We start from the raw sequence: 14912 nt of genomic DNA, 5'->3' as shown, positions 1-14912 counted from the left end.
ACAATAGTGACCTTCTTCATATGTTTTTCCACTGCCCGTTGGTTAAGTCCCTCTGGTCCCGTGTTTGGGCTAAACTGAACAATATCTTAGCTACCAACCACACATTTGAGATTGTCCATATCTTTTTGGGTGGTATGGCTTCTATTTGGGATGTTTCTATTAACGTACGTAAGTTTATAGACTTGTATATAGCTATTTCTTTACAGATAATTACGTCCAACTGGAAAGATACCTCGAAGATTTCATACAATGCATGGTGGAATTTATTGTGTCACCACCATCGGCTGGATCGTGCTTTTGCTACCACTGTTCCCCTTTTGATCAAAAAGGATTTGTTATGGTCGCCACTAACTAATTTTCTTTCTCAACATGTCCCTTAATTTGCTGTTTTTATTTATCATTGTTCATGTTCTACATATAGTTTTATCTTATGTATTTGTTCAGTTGCTAGCTTACGGTACTTATTTGATGCTTATCTTGTACATTGGTTGCATTTTCCCTTCCCTTCCTCCCCTTCTCCTCTTTTCCGCCCTCCCCACCCATGAATCAAAACCTTAAAATGCTTTTTCCCTAAGTATATGCCCTACCCTTTCACTGGCATCTTTTTAGAGTATAATGATTTTCCTCTTTATACTGTTTTGCTGTATTGCCTGTGTCTTCTCTACTTATATTTTTTGTACTGATGTTTTACTTTGAATATCCTATCTAATAAAGCTTTATAAACTTAAAATAAGTGACGCAATCCTGACGCAAAATCTGGGCCTCAATTTATATATATATATATATATATATATTCTTTTTTTTACAACCCTGCCACAAAGAAACTGGCAACAGGGAGAAGCCTGGTAGTAGATCTGTTCTGCTTAATTGGTTGCAAAGTCTGCATTTTAAAATATTTTATGGGGTTAAGGCTTCTGCTGCAGAGGTGCTCAGTAAATCTCAGGGAATAATAATGGTGAGATTTAAGGTATTTGTTGGAGAGATATGTATTTTGTGTAGTCCCAGATATGAGTGAAAGTAGTACAGAAGCTTAAGGTGTGTCCTGTAAAGCACATCATGTAACACGCAGATGACATTTCTTATTTTACGTAGATAGGTAAGTGGGTTACTGCTTTGAACACAGAGATCATTTTGTTACTTGCAGTTCATAAATAGTAATCCTTCTAATATTTTGCAGTGAGTTATGAAGGACATGAGACTCCTACACCATGTAACTCATCTTATATATTAATATGCACACTTACATGAGTTATTATCAATGGATAATATGTATGTTATGTAAACTGCTTTAACTCACTGCACTTGGATGAGTAGTGCTATAAAAGAATTAAAACAGTGCAATTTAAATTATTAATTGTGTAAAAACTGGGACAGACCAACACATGTAACATTCTTACAGTACATGGACTTGTGTACAGGGACTGAACAAAGTAAAAAGCAACACTGCATGCCTCTCTTAAGTACCTGTGAAGAGATAGCAAGCTGTGTGCTTTTGTTTCGCCTCTGTTGCATTTGCATTTAAGTGTGAGGTGCCACATCACCTCCAGTCGAGATATTCGATCAAAAGGAGGCCTGATGGCCCCTTAACCTCAGCCAAGCTGGAGGTGAAAAAAAGCCAGATCGTCGCCTGCATGTTGCTGCTGGGAATGGAAAGCAGACTAAACTTGCAGACACTGCTGAATGTGTTCCGATGTCTCAAAATTACACCGGGACAAGTTCCTGCATATTTGTGTGTGGCAAATCTTCTTAGCAGGGTGGATGGCGTCCACCCAGTGAAAATAGTGGGTGGACGCCGAGGGAGGGAGAGGGAGAGAGAGAGGGAGAGAGGGGGGGAGGGGGAGAGGGATATATATATATATATATATATATATATATATATATATATATATATATATATATATATATATATATATATATATATATATATATATATATATATATATATATATATATATATATATGAATATATATAAATATATATATATATATATATTTTTTTTTCACAACGTTTGCGAACAGCCACCGCACTCCAAACCAGCGGGTGCGTCGTCGAGCAGACCTCGCAAACCGGGTCCCAAATATGAATAAATACTCCTTTTCAGCACAGGAATGACGACGCCATGTCTTGACAATTAGTGTCAGATTTTAATCATCGGCAATGTCGGACACGTTTCGCCTGAACCAGCAGGCTTGTTCACCAACAAAGTTTTGTCAAAAAACACCATTTTTAAAGCAGTGCACATGATCAGTCACATGATGAACTACAAAAGAAATGCATTAGAAGAAAGACTCGTAGTTCATTAGAAATCAATTTGCACAACAAGAACATCCAATGCGAAATTGATCGCCATTGCCATCCAACTGGAATCGCAATTACTTACGCGTATAAACGCACTCAAATATTTCAATTCTTGTTGCGTGCAGTCTGCATAACAAATCTTGAATACAGCCCAAGTGGGCATACATTAAGAGTCTTATTCTATAAAATGCTTTGAAAGAAAGACTAATAGTACATTTACAAACGAGTTGCAAAACTATAACATACATTGCGGTATTGCTCACAATTGTACTCCAGCTAAAATCGCAATTAGTTCTACGTATATACGCGCAAAAATATTGAGCAACTAGTTATGTGCAATCTGCACACACCACCTCTTGTATATAGCCCTAGTGGGCATGCATTGTAAATCTTACTAATAGTCTGGCCTGTTAAAGCCCATGTGGGCATGCACTATGCATAATTATACACTCTAAAAAGCGCATCTTGACTGATCTCATTTCATATAATAAAGTGCTAACCAGTGGGACATTAACAAAACATCTTATTACACACACTAATGTTAGAATTAACATAAAAAGAGATTACAGAAAGATAACAGCAGAGGCATGATGCTAGTAGTTAAAGTTAAAGATCTTTACAGATGTGTAAACAGGTCCTCTTCCATATTGAGGCCTGTTGGGGTTCTGCTATTTAGTTCTAAAATATAGCGAGATTCCAATTGTCTTAGATCTTTTTCCCTATTTCCCCCTCTGATATTGGGAGCAATAGCATCAATGACAAAGTAGGTAAGACCTTGAACATTGTTATCATGGTATTTTGCAAAATGCCGAGCTACAGGGTATGCCTTGTCCTCGTTCTTAATAGCTCGGAGATGCTGCAAAATTCTTTTGTGGACAGGTAGAATGGTACTGCCCACATAAGACAGATTACAAGGACAGGTAAGTACATATACGGCAAAAGTAGTTTTACAATCATATTGCCCTTTGATGTTTTTTTCAATTTTTGAGCACCCCGTTAAATACTTAACTGTGTTCTTACCATGATGACAAGCTTTACACTTGGTGCATTTAATGAACCCATTTTTGCGTTGCAGCCAGGTAGCTTTGGAAGATATAGCAATAGATTTAGGTGCCATGTTGCTCACCAGCATTTGTTTGAACGATCTCGCTCTGCGGAAGGTTATTAAAGGTCTTACTGATACTATTTTATTCAAGACAGGGTCGTTACGGATTAGATGCCAATGCCTTGACAGTATGTTCCTAACTTGCCCATGTTGTTTATTGTAAGTTGTTATCATTCTACAATCGTTAGGAGCATTTTCCTTGTTCTTCCCTTTCTTGGTAGACCTTGTAGTTTTGAAAAGGATATCTTCCCTAGTTATGTTCTTTACTTTGTGAATAGCCGCATTGATACAATCATCCCCATAGCCTCGAGATTTAAAGCGGGAATGCAACTTTATTAATTCAGTTTCCCTAACTGCAGTTACGCTTGGTTCTCAGGCATTCCCCATAGGGGATGCTGCTAATCAGACTCTGCGGATGGAAGCTAGTTGCATGAAGCAACGTATTGCCTGCCGTCGGCTTTCGATAGATTTTAGATTGTATCTTGGCATCTTTTACGTATACTGTGAGGTCAAGAAAATTGACTTCAGAATCACTGATATTACTAGTGAATTGCAAATTTAAATTGTTGATTTGCAGCTGTTTCACAAATTGCCTAGCTGATGATTCCGGACCTTTCCAGATGACAAACAGGTCATCTATATACCGGCTCCAATGTAAAATGTTATTGTGCCAAATCTCCTGATGTTCTTGCTGGACCACCTGCTCCTCCCACCAGCCCATATGCAAATTCGCATAGCTGGGGGCGAAGCAGGTGGCCATCGCAGTCCCACATTGCTGATGAAATAGTTCCCCATTAAAAAGAAAAAAATTATTCTTTAAACAGGTACCTATCATAGAGGTCAACATCTGAGTATGTGCCCATAGTGAGATATGTCGTGTACCTAAGCAATGTTTGATGGCATTCAAGCCATCTACATGTCTTATACTGGTGTATAACGTGGTAACATCGATGGTTACTAAGAGCATATCTTCTTCCCATGGGATATCATATATACTTTTCAGGAAGTCACCTGTATCTTGTATGAATGAGGGCAGCAATTTAACCATTGGACAAAGAAAAGAATCGATAAATTTGGAGGTATTTTCAAAGGCACTCCCAATGGCTGAAATAATGGGCCTTCCTGGCGGGTTAACAAGATCTTTGTGAACTTTAGGTATTAAATAAAAAACGGGTACAACTTTAGGTATTAAATAAAAAAAATATATATATATATGAGAAACAGGGTTTGCCTTTTGCGGGAAGCACTCGCTGGAGACGTGGTTCCACTAAGGAGCTGTTAACACCTCAGACACATGACAGTCTCTTGCGACGCGTTTCGGGCCATCCCCGCCCTTCTTCCATGGCAAAACTGTCAATTGGTGGGTCAAACACAGCTTCCAGTACATCCCCCAAATTTAAATGCAAGTCACGCCCATGTGGGCCGGCAGAATACTCACGCCAAAGCAAAGGATTATGGGACTGGAAGTTTATTAAAATTAAATAATCCATGTGGATCTGTTCAAACCTCTCCAAAAGTTAAAGCATAAGTTCTTAATTAGTGCTCAAGTGTATCGCAGCTCCCCATTACCAGGCAATCTCCAGCTCACGGAATCAGCTGTCCCAATAAACAGCGCCGGACCCGCAAGGGTATCGCGGTGGTGCTGTCCCTCGACCTGGCGGGTCGAATTATATGAGAAACAGGGTTTGCCTTTTGCGGGAAGCACTCGCTGGAGACGTGGTTCCACTAAGGAGCTGTTAACACCTCAGACACATGACAGTCTCTTGCGACGCGTTTCGGGCCATCCCCGCCCTTCTTCCATGGCAAAACTGTCAATTGGTGGGTCAAACACAGCTTCCAGTACATCCCCCAAATTTAAATGCAAGTCACGCCCATGTGGGCCGGCAGAATACTCACGCCAAAGCAAAGGATTATGGGACTGGAAGTTTATTAAAATTAAATAATCCATGTGGATCTGTTCAAACCTTTCCAAAAGTTAAAGCATAAGTTCTTAATTAGTGCTCAAGTGTATCGCAGCTCCCCATTACCAGGCAATCTCCAGCTCACGGAATCAGCTGTCCCAATAAACAGCGCCGGACCCGCAAGGGTATCGCGGTGGTGCTGTCCCTCGACCTGGCGGGCCGAATTATATGAGAAACGGGGTTTGCCTTTTGCGGGAAGCACTCGCTGGAGACGTGGTTCCACTAAGGAACCTATATATATATATAGGTGCAGTTCTGAACTCTGGAAGACGAACCTCTAAACTGCTGTGTTTCCCTTACACTCCCTTACCACTTTTTTCCTCTCAGAAGAACTTGTAGTTTTTAGTTCATTAAAGTCTCAGCTGTAGCTCTTATTTTGGTGCAGAGTGCAGGTGTGTACCCCTGAACTGTATATCTTTAAGGGTTTACCTGATGCACATCACCCATTGCTCCCCTGAGGCACCTTACACAGTGCTCCCCTGAGGTGCATCACCAAATGCTTTCCAGATATGCATCACTGGTGCTCTCCTTGGGCACATCGCCGTTTGTGTCTCTGCTTCTCAACCCCTTGCTACACATCACCCTGTGCTCCACTGATGCACGTTATCCAGTGCTCTCATAAGGCGTATGCCTAGTTGCCAAGTTTCCCAGGCAATGCGTGATGTTCTACTTCAGTCCAGGATTTTTCTTTGCATTCTGAAGCGTGTAGTCCTGTTTTATAATGGAATAAACAAGACTACAAGTCCCAGAATTCATAGAAAAATTACATCATGCATGGACATTGGAAACTTGGCAGGGCTGCATATGCTCAGTGCGCCCCAAAGCACATCACCCACTTCTCCCTGGAGGCACACGGGGACATCCTAAGGATTTGGTGGACCTTGGGCTAAAGGCATTTTGGGGGGCTCTGTTCGGAACAGCTTTGAATTAATGATCCAGTTTAAGCTCTTTCATTCCATTTTTGACCAGTACATGGGCACACTGGTCAGAATTCTAAATCTGTTTGCATCTAATATTCAGGCATAGTGACATGTTTTTTTCAATATTACAATGCAGCAGCTCGCTAATTTTACTGCAAATAATCATTGTGATCCCCCTCCTATTTCTCATATGGTGGGTCCTGTTTTGATCTAAAACACGTTTTTTTCCTAGATATTGCATGGTCCTAGAACTCACGTTAAAAATAAATTCAAGGAAAACAGTATTTAAAACAATTTGTTTAAGAATTGTTCAAGGTCATCCGTGCAAGACTCTCTACAGAAGGGAACTGACTCTATCAGGTGCCCCCCTGAAAGGCTGGGGCCCTGTGTCAGGGCCCACTTTGCCCATGCCTTAAGAGGTCTCTGGAAGCACATCACTGAGGGCTCCCATATGGTAGGTACCCCATGCTTTGGCACATCTCCAAATGCTCTTATGAGGTGCATCACTATGGGAAACATCACTGTGTGCTCCCTAGGCCCACTCCACTGTGTGCTCTAATGGTGTACACCACCCTGAGCTTCTGTGCTACATTTCACCCAGTGCCCCTTGCACCATGTGAGCCTGTTCTCCGCAGGTGTGCATCACCCAGTGCACCAGTCACATGTTTTTCAATGTGACCCTGAGTCTATGCAGATTGACGCAAGTATTTACTGGACTTTACGAAAACAGATGTCTGCACTTATGGTGGTCTGTGTGCATTTGGGCACTCAATATGTTTCATAGCCGGCGAGTTTCCAGGGTCTGTGCACGACTGGTTAACTCAGGCCAGGCCTGTGTTTTTTGTTACAATTCTTGGACTTGCAGTCTTGTAGTCTTATTCACCCACCCAGTATAAAATAGTAATTGTAATTGCATTGATATAGCGCTTACTACCCCTGATGAGGCGTTGAAGCGCTTTTTCGGCGAGTAGCACGCTACTCCGGAACCCATAAAGGATTAGTGTTGAATTAGTATAGTGAAATATGAAAGTAATTTGAGTGGTGGATAAGTTAGTCAGTTATTTGGATTCAGAAGGATAGCGGAGGGATAGTAGAGGGGAAAAGGTTTGCATTTATATAGCGCGACAAGTCTCAGAATTCTAATTAAAAAAGGGACTAACTAGTCAGTCATGGACCTAGGAACCTTTGCAGCTATGTGTGCACCTACATATTGTAGGCATCTGTGTGCATGCATTCTACAAAAGCCGACCTACTGACTTTGGCCTGCTTGTTAAGAAAGTAAGTCCTGCTGGTGTTTCCCTATGACTGCACATTACATCGCCTCTGGTTGTCTACTGTTCCCTCCCTTCATGTCGCTGCCTAGAAGCCACTTCGTGGCACGCGTGGATGGATAACGGTGCCCCCATTCACTTCCTCATTATAATTCACCGCCTCCAGTGCTGTAGAAAACAAAGTGCCCGCGAGACGTTTCAGGCAGACGTCGTTAGAATGCAGCGCGCGCGGGCCCCGCCCCTTCCTTCTTATTTACTGCGCGTCTCCCAGGCGCAGTAATGCTTTTTAGACCAATGCTGTCTCTCGGCATTATTTTCAGTTAGAAACAAGCAGGTCTGGGTGACTGCGTCCGTTCTCTGGAATAATGTATATCTAAGGAGACAAATCAGCCAACAGACATGCTTACGTTTTCTTTTTAATGCCTTCCCTACACGGCTCCGGTCCACAGTCAGGAGACGTAGATAAGAGAGCCCCACCGAGCTATGCAATTTCGCGCACTTCTTAACCTGAGCAAAATCTAAGATCCTGTACGAAAAATGCAGTGTGCTTGTTTCCCTGCGAAAAAGTCGTTCACAGGGTCACCACATGACACCATCGCTTCATAAACACAGTTGTGCTGCCCGGGGCGTGGTTTAAAAAAACACTCTGCATTCTGGGAGTTGTAGTTCTGATTCACCGCAGTTAAAACAACTGGACAAAAAATATAGATTTATAGTGGTTGATAGAAAAGGAAACGTATTCCTTGAATAAGCTGCCCATCATTACGTCCAGCCATTGGCAAACCTTAAGTCACAATATCGTTTTAAAAAACAATCTGATAGAAATGTACCGAAATTCTATATTTCGCTGGAGTCGACACGATTCTACTTAGAAGTGCTCTCGGAATTTTGCAAAATGTGGAAAATATTCACTCCCACGATGCTTTTGAAAAATATGTGGAGACTGTATTTTTAAGTGCCAATTCCGCTTGGTAAAATAAAATCCATTATTATCACAATAAAAGGTAAACGAGTGGTTGCAGAATAATGTCATTTTTAAATCCACCGTCCTTCTTAAAAACAGCTTCTGCGACTGGGTCAGCCCTGTATCCTTTCCATTAGTTCCCCCGCTTCTGCTTCAATTGCGCTGCATTTATACAGTTTAATTTCACGATTCCCTGCATCAGGCGTCCCCTAGCACTCCCCGGGGCTGCACTTCCTGGTGACCGCGGGATCCGTCCAGTAGCCCTGTCTGCTATCATCATCTCGTGCCCACACTCGGCTGACGTCAGGTTGGAGCCTCTGGTGTTTCCTCCCCTTTGCATTAAACACATTTTCTAGCAAACATTTTCTGCAAGAGGAGACCCTGCAGAGGACGCGCTCTCTCATGCCGAGGTAAGCGCCGGGGCTTTTGCGATGACGTCTCTTATTCTGCGTGTGAAACTTTTCATCCTCAACCCTCTCGCCCATCCGGGGATGTAATTATCAGCCCACAGACCAATGTCACGCCTGGCGATCGATAAGGGAGAGTGGCTGTGTCGGGAAGAGAGTGAGGAAGGCTGCAGAGATGGGGTCCCTTTGCACCAGGCTGCCAGCTTGATGGCATTAGAGTCAAACTGGCATGAGTGGGCAGGAAATGGGTACAGAGTGTGGCGGGGCACTAGCACCGGTGCCCGGGTGAGGTGTGAACGTGAGGGTCAGTGGAGTGTGGGTCCAAGCCATGTGTGGGATGTGAGGAGGGGAGCTGGGGCTTAGTGGAGTTGTGTGTGGGGCTCTAGAATGAGTGGATGTCCATCCAGGGCCACCCCAGGGTTAAGTGGCTAGTGTGTTGGGGCACAAGGCCTGCGTCTTTGGTTGGATTGGTGATTTCAGAGATGAGCACGTTTTGTGAGGTTGCTCTGAGCTGAATGGGAGATGCTATGCCACTGAAGTGGTGTGGAGTTGTGCTTGAGGATGTTGTGGAGGCGGGGCTGTGGGTGGTGTGGGCAGAGAATGACAACACTAAGTGAGGCGTGGGTAGTTACTTGAGATTATGTGTTGTGGAAACGTATTCTTATATGGGGGTGTGATTTAAAGTTGAGTGGACTGCGCGTGGGTGGACTAGTCGTGGAAGGTAGAAAGAAGGGTGTTGACTCAATTTTGTGTTGTGTGTGGGAGGTGATTGCATGCATGAGTGGGTGTTGTCTCAAGTGTCAGATTGGAACGGAGAGACAAATGGAAGAAGGATGATGTAGCGTGTGTGATTTGTGAATAGGGAAGTGGAGAATTTGAAGGAAGCAGTGGGACAAATGAAACATGAAGGTATTGAGTCTGAATGAGATGGCATAGGTTGCTCAGTACTATTGGCTGTGTTTGGGAATTCATGCAGTCCTGGTTGACACCAGGCTGAGTGAGGTCTGATCGGGTGGGAGGTGATCAGGTAGCTCAGGGCTCAAATGGACACGATTGACGTTGGATCATTTAATGCCGCGTTCGCCGGTGGTGCTGGAACAATTTTCAGAGTGAGGGTGCTGCTATCAATGTTACGTCATTGAACTCATAGGGATGATGAAAAACCCAAGCGTCACAAAGAACAAGAGTTGCAAATGAGCCAAGCCCATTCGGCAATGGAGAGTGGTAAGGCGGTAGTATGTAGCCGGTGGTGCATTATGGAGCACGCTGTCGCACATATATCACTAAAGCATGGGGTGATGGCGCTTTGTCATTTGTAATAAATATAGGTTGCAGAGACAATAAATTGTCCTTAAAAATCCACTGCGGCTGCTGCTGATTGACATGGTTGCTGATTATCAAAGCTGCCAATTCTTACTTTCACCTTACGCCACCACTTTACACTTTCTGTTTCTATATCTCTTTCTTACATTATCTTTTTCATCCCTGATTATTACCTTATTCACTTTTTTCTATTTTTCTCTTCCTCCTTTCTCCCTTTTCCAACATTATTGTTTTTGCTCTAAGTCAAAGTTTGCTGATGAAAAATAAGTCCAGGTCCTCAGAAATGAGTGCCAGTGCCCACCACCTGCAACCACCGGCACAAATTAAGCAGAGAATGAAGGCAGATCTGTCTAGGTTTAGCGAGTAGTGAGCTCATTGCTGAGGGCAGAGTGAGGTGTGGACTCATGGTTTTGCAGAGATTTTTGTCCGAGCATCGTGTACAGGAAGTGAAGTGAAGTGTGAGTGCAGACAACCAGAAGCTATGGAACATGTTTGCTGATGACTTTGACCTAAGTGAGGTAAAGATATCTCAGGGGGAGTGAGAAGTGGGCAGATATCTCTGGGCCTGGAGGAAACATGCTTGCTCATGCATAAAACCTAGCTGCGAACCATTCTCACCCAAAGGGATATTTGATTTAAAAAGGCTTTGCAGGATGTAGTGGGGAAAAAAACACTAATTACAAATAATCATATTTTGTGCCCCTCCTTCGATTGTTTTTGAAGCTTCGGAGAAACCCTCAAAAGAGTTAAAGTTGAAAATACCTCTACACATTATTTGTACTTCTATCCAGGTGCAGTCATTTTGGTAGCAGACTTCTGGTGTAAAATGGGTAATTGCAATCCCCACCATAAAAATGACAGGAGGTCTAATTTAAGAAATGGAAAGCTGGTTGGATGGTTGGTGCCTGCAGTGCGAATATTGGTCTATATGCAGAGCACACACTTAAACATTCTACGTCTTTTAAAATAATATGTTAATCTTACATGATTCGCTGGTATGCATTTTTATTGACGTTTTAAGGGACTAGGGTCACATGCATCAAATTATCATTGGCGATTACCAATAGCGAATTTTAAGGATTCGCTATTTGGTAATCGCAAATGCCTATGCATGAAGGATTCGCATATATTTGTGCAAATCCTTAACAATCCCTAAAAGCAAATTGCAAATTGCAATTCGCTGTTAGAGAATGCATTCCCATTCATTCCTAGGGGCCAATAGGCCCATAGGAATGAATGGGAATGCATTCGCAATTTGCGATTACCAATTTGGTAATCGCAAATTGAGAATGCAATTGCAAGGGTGCCAGGGGGCCAAAGGCCCCCCTGATGCACCCAGCAAAAAGGTAAGTGTGCACATGTGGCGCACACACATGTCCTAAGGGCATGTGTGTGCGCCACATGGCACTTTGAAAAATACACTTTTGTGTTTTTTCACAGGATTCTCGAATTACCATCAACTTGAAGTTGATGGTAATTTGCGATTCCTAAATGCAAAGTTGTATTTTGAAAATGCTACATGCATCGCATTTAGGGAATCGCAAATTGCGATTACCTAAATACATTCGCAAATTAGTTAATCATAAAATTTGCGATTACCTATTTTCCAAATCCAATGCTTTTGGTGCATCTGAAAAGGCATTTTTCCGGTCGCAAACGGGCCGATGCTGCGAAGTCCACTTCAAAATGCTTGATGCATGTGCCCCTAGAACCTGCAAACTTTAGGCTACGCTCAAATCTTTGGGGTGAGCTCCAGAAGCACTGAACCGCCTGCTCGCTTTAATAGTTATCTCACAATCTATATGCAAATCTCTTCTCTTATTGTATCTAACCTTTGGCAATCTAAACACTTTTTTAGGGTTGATTAGCCATTCGTGATAAATGAATGCATGAGCCTATAAAATATGTACATGGATGGTGATTCTGGTCTGTAGGATAGCCTTGCGATTGGTTAAGAGAGAGAGTGATGTAAGCAGCTTTTCCCAGGGATGGAGTTGTACCTCTTCCTTGTTAATTGATTGTCTGTTGTTTTGTGTTCAGTGGTGGCTTGCTGGCGCTTTTGTACAGAGAGAGCTCGAGATTTACCTTTCTTCTGATACTTTGTGGCCTATGCTTGGCTTTGTTAAAGGAGGACTATTTAGTGATTCATTGCAAAGAAGAAAATGCCAGCATTTAAGATGCATCTTCTCTCGCATCATAAAAATCTAATCTGTGTAGTTGTTGGTTACAAATAAATATAAAGCTTGCATGAAAACAGGGACTTGAAAATAAAACAAAATGCATAAACATGTTTAGCACAATAAAATAATTCAAATGACTGCAGGTCATTTGTTGTATTTTTCATTGTGTAAAATGTCAATGCCTATTTGGTTTCAGGAATACATAAACAACAGCTGCTTGCTTCTTGTACTCTGGGCACCGGCTTGTTTTTGTTCTTGGACTTATATTTAACAAAGTGCATTTTGGGAGATGTGTTCATTTGCTTCAATTAACCAAGGCATTGGACAATAATAGATTGTTAGTGTGCTGTTTGAACATACCTATGTTAAGTGGGACTATCTGCATTCCTCTAGATCTGTTGCCTCTGTGTGTCAGCCTCTATGTGTTGTTTTGTAAAAATGGGTACCAAGTTATCTCTGGCTTGGACTAGCACTACAAACACTCTCACTCTCTGTAAGGCCCGGATGCCTCATTCCTGTTTGCCCCCCTCGATTGTTGTTTACCAACTACCCCTCGGTTTTGTGGAAGATAATCCCATTAACCAGTTTCCTCATTCCATCTCCCCTCATCTTTCTTTTTCACTTTCATGTCACATCTAGCGCTTTAAGATACCTCAGAGAGATATTATGTGCTATACATGTAGCTAATGTAACGTGAACTACGCTGCAGGGCGTAGGGGTAACTACATGTCAGGTAGTCTATGAATATGTTCCTGAAACCTTTGTGCATGGGTCTAATCAGGACTATGCTAGCAAGCCAAGACTAAACTAACCATAAGGCATTATGTAGTCATACAATACTTAGGACTGGAAAGTTTCCATAATGACATGGAGTGCATGCACTACACAAAAGTCGCACCTATTGGCTTTGTGAATGAACATTTAGTATTATGGCGACTTCAAGAACTCAGCACACAGTGAAGAAAAACAACGAGTTCAAAAATGTTGTAATATTTTACAGGTGACCAACTCTGAAGTCATTTAGAACACATTTTCACTGATTTGAAGATTTCTTGTGAACAATAATAATGGGATTAATTTTCTGTATTATTTAAAACACAAACACGCAAAGGAAGCACTCCAAGGCACACACATTCAAATAAGAACACGAATAAGACAACCGAGCCTCTATTTGTGAGTGTTGATTTGATCTTGGAGTTCATTTTTTAATCCACTTCTCCGATTAATATATTTTGGTTTTGTAAATGATCGTCACCAGATGAGTGATCTCACCTATAGGTCATAGGAATGGGACGAGACATTACACACTATTTTAACCTTTAATGAGATTATGGGTAGTGGTATCAGATGATTTTAAACAAATCTTTTGGAAAGTGAATTGTTATTTGGGGTGGACACATGTCCCTAAAGGATAAAGCCACCACCTGCTAGACACCGCATAAATGAAATAAAATAAACATGTGCTCATTCCCTGCTAAAGTGACCCAAAGCAGTCAGGCTTAAATCAAAGTCAATGTGTAAAGTATTTAAGCAGTGCATACACTGTACAAAAAGTCACACAAAACACAATAATACAATAAAACTCCACAACCACACAAAAATAAAGTGAAAACTGTTATGAGTAAAATAAGACCAAAATGACAAAAATAATCCAATAAGGGGAACCAGAGATATGGATTTTTAAAGTGTTAAGAGAAAATAAAACCAAGAAGCACAAAGTGCCAATGATAGTTAATGGTCATGGTAGACTGGGATTTAGGAGTGATTAGAGGCTGACAACGATGGAGCTCTAGTTGAATACACCAAGTGGATTGGTCCCAGTGACAGTCTGGAAGTTAAAAAGTTAGAAAATCTTTCCAAGTCCCACTTCAAAAATGGACTTAGTCCCATTTTTGGAGAAATGCTTTGAAATGTCGTCTAAATCCCAATGCAGAACGAGAATTTGTCACTTTTTGAGAAGTAAAGTCCTCTGTGCGCAGGCTGCCGCTGAAATTGTAGCCTCTGACATGGAGCCAAAGGCTGCATACCTGCAGCAGGTTGGTCCTGCTGGAGCTTTGGAGAATTTACACTGAAAACTTTCCGAGTTCCAATGAAGAATGAGATGCAGTAACGGAGGTGCAGGGAGAAGGATGAAGCTGAAATTCAATTCAACGCTGTGCAGCTGCTGGTCAGATACTTTTTGCAGTGGGTCTTACTGATGCTCTGGAGGAAAAGTTTTTAAAGTTTCCAAACTTTCCTCTGCTATCCATACAGCCACAAGAGTACAATTCTATGCCTCCAGGAGCTCCGGTGATGGCACAGTCCATATCTCATTGCTACTGGTTAATTGGCATTCCCAGAAAAAGCCTCTTGCAGCTTGTGTCCCTGTAGCCACACAGGTGGTCAGCCTACTGATCCTTGTAGACCACCTTTATCCTGGGTATAAGAGGGAGAAGGTCCAGTCCACTAGGACTGCACTCTGCACACAGACAGCCCTCTTCTG

At 42.1% G+C, this 14912-nt stretch overlaps 1 protein-coding gene across 1 annotated transcript in view; it reads left to right on the top strand.

Annotated features, from left to right (window-relative positions):
* Window positions 1-8791: 8791 nt before the first annotated feature.
* Window positions 8792-14912, top strand: part of AMZ1 (archaelysin family metallopeptidase 1) — a 104606-nt gene continuing 98485 nt past the window's right edge. The window contains exon 1 of the mRNA XM_085630214.1: window positions 8792-8930. The gene's annotated coding sequence lies outside the window, so the exon portion shown is untranslated. The remainder of the gene's footprint in view (window positions 8931-14912) is intronic.

Source organism: Triturus cristatus, chromosome 10 (assembly GCF_964204655.1).
Source record: "Triturus cristatus chromosome 10, aTriCri1.1, whole genome shotgun sequence".
NCBI classification, from domain to species: domain Eukaryota; kingdom Metazoa; phylum Chordata; class Amphibia; order Caudata; family Salamandridae; genus Triturus; species Triturus cristatus.
Note: the sequence above shows the minus strand (reverse complement) of the source record. Positions and strands in the feature narration are given on the sequence as shown.